Here is a 6000-nt window from a genome sequence, read left to right as displayed (position 1 = left end):
ATGTCATTGTCAGAGGTACAGTATGTCATGGTCAGAGGTACAGTATGTCATGGTCAGAGGATCAATATGTCATGGTCAGAGGTACAGTATGTCATGGTCAGAGGTGTAAAGTATGTCATGGTCAGAGGGTACAATATGTCATGGTCAGAGGTACAATATGTCATGGTCAAAGTTTCAGTATGTCAGGGTCAGAGGTACAGTATGTCATGGTCAGATACAGTATGTCATGGTCAGAGGTACTGTATGTCATGTCAGAGGTACAGTATGTCATGGTCAGATACAGTATGTCATGTCAGAGGTACTGTATGTTGCGGTCAGAGGTACAGTATGTCATGGTCAGAGGTACTGTATGTCATGTCAGAGGTACAGTGTGTCATGTCAGATGTACAGTGTGTCATGTCAGAGGCACAGTATGTCATGTCAGATGTACAGTGTGTCATGTCAGAGGTACAGTGTGTCATGTCAGAGGTACAGTGTGTCATGTCAGATGTACAGTGTGTCATGTCAGAGGTACAGTGTGTCATGTCAGATGTACAGTGTGTCATGTCAGAGGTACAGTATGTCATGGTCAGAGTGAGTGAGTGAGTAAGGTTTTATGCCGCTTTTAGGAATATTCCAGCAATATCACGGCGGGGGGACACCAGAAATGGGCTTCACACATTGTACCCATGTCGGGAATCAAACCCGGGTCTTCAGCGTGACGAGCGAACGCTTTAACCACTAGGCTACCCGACCGCCCAGTCATGGTCAGAGGTACAGTTTGTCATGTCAGAGGTACAGTTTGTCATGTCAGAGGTACAATATGTCATGGTCAGAGGTACTGTATGTCACGGTCAGAGGTACAATATGTCATGTCAGAGGTACAATATGTCATGGTCAGAGGTACAGTATGTCATGTCAGAGGTACAGTATGTCATGGTCAGATACAGTATGTCATGTCAGAGGGACATTGTGTCATGGTCAGAGGTACAATATGTCATGGTCAGAGGTACTGTATGTAATGTCAGATGTACAGTGTGTCATGTCAGATGTACAGTGTGTCATGTCAGAGGTACAAGATGTCATGGTCAGAGTGAGTGAGTAAGTAAGGTTTTACGCCGCTTTTAGCAATATTCCAGCAATATCACGGCGGGGGGACACCAGAAATGGGCTTCACACATTCTACCCATGTCGGGAATCGAACCCAGGTCTTCAGCGTGACGAGCGAACGCTTTAACCACTAGGCTACCCGACAGCCCCGTCATGGTCAGAGGTACAGTATGTCATGTCAGAGGTACAAAATGTCATGGTCAGAGGTACTGTATGTCATGTCAGAGGTACAGTATGTCATGGTCAGATACAGTATGTCATGTCAGAGGAACTGTATGTCGCGGTCAGAGGTACAGTGTGTCATGGTCAGAGGTACAGTGTGTCATGTCATAGGTACAGTATGTCATGGTCAGAGGTACAGTATGTCATGGTCAGAGGTACAATATGTCATGGTCAGAGGTACAGTATGTCATGGTCAGAGGAACAGTATGTCATGGTCAGAGGTACAGTATGTCATGGTCAGATACAGTGTGTCATGTCAGATGTACAGTGTTTCATGTCAGAGGTACAGTATGTCATGTCAGAGGTACAATATGTCATGTCAGAGGTACAGTGTGTCATGTCAGAGGTACAATATGTCATGGTCAGATGTACAGTGTGTCATGTCAGAGGTACAGTATGTCATGGTCAGAGGTACAGTATGTCATGGTCAGAGGTACAATATGTCATGGTCAGAGGTACAGTATGTCATGGTCAGAGGTACAGTATGTCATGGTCAGAGGTACAATATCTCATGGTCAGAGGTACTGTATGTCATGTCAGAGGTACAGTGTGTCATGTCAGATGTACAATGTGTCATGTCAGAGGTACAGTATGTCATGGTCAGAGGTACAGTATGTCATGGTCAGAGGTACTGTATGTCATGTCAGAGGTACAGTGTGTCATGTCAGATGTACAATGTGTCATGTCAGAGGTACAGTATGTCATGGTCAGAGGTACAGTATGTCATGTCAGAGGTACAGTATGTCATGTCAGAAGTACAGTATGTCATGTCAGAGGTACAGTATATCATGATCAGAGGTACAGTATGTCATGTCAGAAGTACAGTATGTCATGGTCAGAGGTACAGTATGTCATGTCAGATACAGTTTGTCATGTCAGAGGTACTGTATGTCGCGGTCAGAGGTACAATATGTCATGGTCAGAGGTACAGTATGTCATGGTCAGAGGTACAGTATGTCATGGTCTGAGGTACAGTATGTCATGGTCAGAGGTACAATATGTCATGGTCAGAGGTACAATATGTCATGGTCAGAGGTACAATATGTCATGGTCAGAGGTACAGTGTGTCATGTCAGAGGTACAGTATGTCATGGTCAGAGGTACAGTATGTCATGGTCAGAGGTACAATATGTCATGGTCAGAGGTACAGTATGTCATGGTCAGAGGTACAGTATGTCATGGTCAGAGGTACAGTATGTCATGGTCAGATACAGTGTGTCATGTCAGAGGTACTGTATGTCATGGTCAGAGGTACAATATGTCATGTCAGAGGTACAGTGTGTCATGTCAGAGGTACAGTATGTCATGTCAGAGGTACAGTGTGTCATGGTCAGAGGTACAGTATGTCATGGTCAGAGGTACAATATGTCATGGTCAGAGGTACAATATGTCATGTCAGAGGTACAATATGTCATGTCAGAGGTACAATATGTCATGTCAGAGGTACAGTGTGTCATGTCAGAGGTACAGTATGTCATGTCAGAGGTACAGTGTGTCATGGTCAGAGGTACAGTATGTCATGGTCAGAGGTACAATATGTCATGGTCAGAGGTACAATATGTCATGTCAGAGGTACAATATGTCATGGTCAGAGGTACAGTATGTCATGTCAGAGGTACAGTATGTCATGGTCAGATACAGTATGTCATGTCAGAGGTACAGTGTGTCACAGTCAGAGGTACAATATGTCATGGTCAGAGGTACTGTATGTAATGTCAGATGTACAGTGTGTCATGTCAGATGTACAGTGTGTCATGTCAGAGGTACAGTATGTCATGTCAGAGGTACAGTATGTCATGGTCAGATACAGTTTGTCATGTCAGAGGTACTGTATGTCGCAGTTAGAGGTACAATATGTCATGGTCAGAGGTACAGTATGTCATGGTCAGAGGTACAGTATGTCATGGTCAGAGGTACAGTATGTCATGGTCAGAGGTACAGTGTGTCATGGTCAGAGGTACTGTATGTCATGGTCAGAGGTACAGTATGTCATGGTCAGAGGTACAGTATGTCATGGTCAGAGGTACAGTATGTCATGGTCAGAGGTACTGTATGTCATGGTCAGAGGTACAGTATGTCATGGTCAGAGGTACAGTATGTCATGGTCAGAGGTACAGTATGTCATGGTCAGAGGTACAGTGTGTCATGGTCAGAGGTACTGTATGTCATGGTCAGATACAGTATGTCATGGTCAGAGGTACAGTATGTCATGGTCAGAGGTACAGTATGTCATGGTCAGATACAGTATGTCATGGTCAGAGGTACAGTGTGTCATGGTCAGAGGTACTGTATGTCATGGTCAGAGGTACAGTATGTCATGGTCAGAGGTACAGTATGTCATGGTCAGAGGTACAGAATGTCATGTCAGAGGTACAGTATATCATGGTCAGAGGTACAGAATGTCATGTCAGAGGTACAGTATATCATGGTCAGAAGTACAGTATGTCTTGGTCAGAAGTACAGTATGTCATGGTCAGAGGTACAGTATGATGTGATGTGTCATGTTTTTATTAAAAAATTATTTGAATTTAAACTTATTTGGGTTGGAAATACATGAAGTAATTACACTCTCACACAGCAACACACAACATGCCTTTTGTTTTCTGGTAAAATTTTCAACAGAATATGGAAATTTAGGTTTCTTTAAGAATAGTAATATATTATAATATCATAATGATTAAATAGGATCTGAAGGTTTTTAAATTCCTTGAATTATTAGCCCCCAAATATGGTCAAAATCCAAATCAGTCAAATGTCATTATGTGAACTTGAAAATATGAGGCTAATATTTCAATCATTATATTGGGTCTACATATTCTCCTAAATGACCTTTCCACTTTCCATGAACATGGTCTATGAGCTTGAAACCTGTGGGTTTAATTCCCAGTGATATAACTAGAACACTGTTGAAAGCAGCGTTAAACCCAACTGATTCATAGATATCAGTCATTCTCTTGGAAATCAAGTGAAGCATGCCAACGGTTGCCAGTCTCGGTACCCCATGTTCATGTGGCCTTGGACCACCCCCCACCCCCCAAATATATCTGAGAGTTCTGTGAATTGTCTTGTGGGGAATTGTCCATGTGGGGAATTGTCCATGTGGGAATGTCCATGTTGGAATTGTCCATGTTGGACTCACTAACTGTTCTCAAAAATATTCCCACTGCTGTGATTTGAACCCTACATCACATGACATTTCACTGATGACTCTCAACCAGCCACCATTTTGGCCACTGGGGCCTCATGAACAAGGGGAAATGTCATATTGTGGAGCAATATAAGTTATAACAGGCAGTGTGTGATCAAATATGTTGTCTTTCTGTACATTGTTGAAAGCAGACATGAAGAGAGTCTTGTGTTTTTCGTGAACAAAAGTGTGATCATAGTACAAAGACATCCTTCAAGTACATCTAAAAGTATTTAAAAAGTCGGTTTCATTCAGTGAATAAAACACTTTCCCTCTTGCTTTCATGGCATTTAAAACCCTCATATTCTTCAAATAAAACATGTGTCAGTTTCGCATAGCTGTGTTTTGTAGCAGTACACATGGCTGAAGTGTTTCTTCTTCTCCTGACACTTATTTTGTATTTTGAATGCATTTCATGTTCTATTTCAGTTCTGTCCAAAGATTTTATTGATGTCTCGGGTTCACTCGGAATCTAATCATCCTAGTTGCCAGAAATATGGCCACCCACGGACGTATATATTCTATATACGTCTTTGGGCCACCTCAGCTGACCGAACTTCACTCCTGGTTCATCATCAAACACAAAATAACCATGAACTTGCCCCAAGAGATTTTACTACTACTTCTTCTACTTACAGGGGGACGTATATTTCATCCATTCACACAGGTTACCATGTCTCTCTGTCACACACGTTTCTAACCTCTGCAATAGGGTTCAACAAGTAAGCAGGTTTCTGGAAGTGACCTTGAGATTATTTTGCAAGTCCATTTGGACGATGGTGCTCTGTTCGAAGAAAGAACTATGTTATCAATCCTGCCATTGTCAGGAACTTAGCACATAACAATTTGCGTTTGTTGCCAAACACTTGTCTTTATTGAAAAGGTGTCACTACATGATTTTGAGGTTTGTTTTTTATTCGCCAGCAACGTATTATCATGATATTAGTATGCTTCAAAAGTGGGGAGGGCGTGCGTATGTCCAAAGGTCCAAAGCTCTTTGAAAATGTGTCAAATAGCGACGACCTTGTCTACACACCCAACTTCCTGTTCTGCTAACTTGGTGTGGTGTAACGTGGACATGGCTGGGGAGCGCCCAATAGTCCTCTCGTGTTCTTAAATATTTAGTTATCCACTTACCTGGCTGTGGAAGTCACAAGATCCAGTATGAATGCGAGGTGCTTCTCGTCGCGAAGCAGTGCACCCACATGCATCACGACTTGTGGTCAGTCAAAGAGTTACGACAATGTCGAGAACAAACCTCACCCAGGCAGGATTCTTGTTCATGTGTGGTGCTTCCAAACTTTCTCAAAGCGCTACTAAATCAGAGATTCTCATTAAGATCATACAATCATACATTAACTCATCAATCGAAAAACACACCCGCATGAAACATGGAAACGACAAGCTTTGCACATTTGCTTCAAGCTACCGCGCTCTTTTGACAGGTATCATTTACCATCAGAATAGGTTTTTTCTCTATTCCCCCATTGTGTTGACAAATG

The sequence above is a fragment of the Haliotis rufescens genome, unplaced genomic scaffold (genome assembly GCF_023055435.1).
Source record: "Haliotis rufescens isolate VD_foot unplaced genomic scaffold, xgHalRufe1.0.p SCAF_13, whole genome shotgun sequence".
Lineage (NCBI taxonomy): Eukaryota > Metazoa > Mollusca > Gastropoda > Lepetellida > Haliotidae > Haliotis > Haliotis rufescens.
This window is presented reverse-complemented; position numbering follows the sequence as displayed.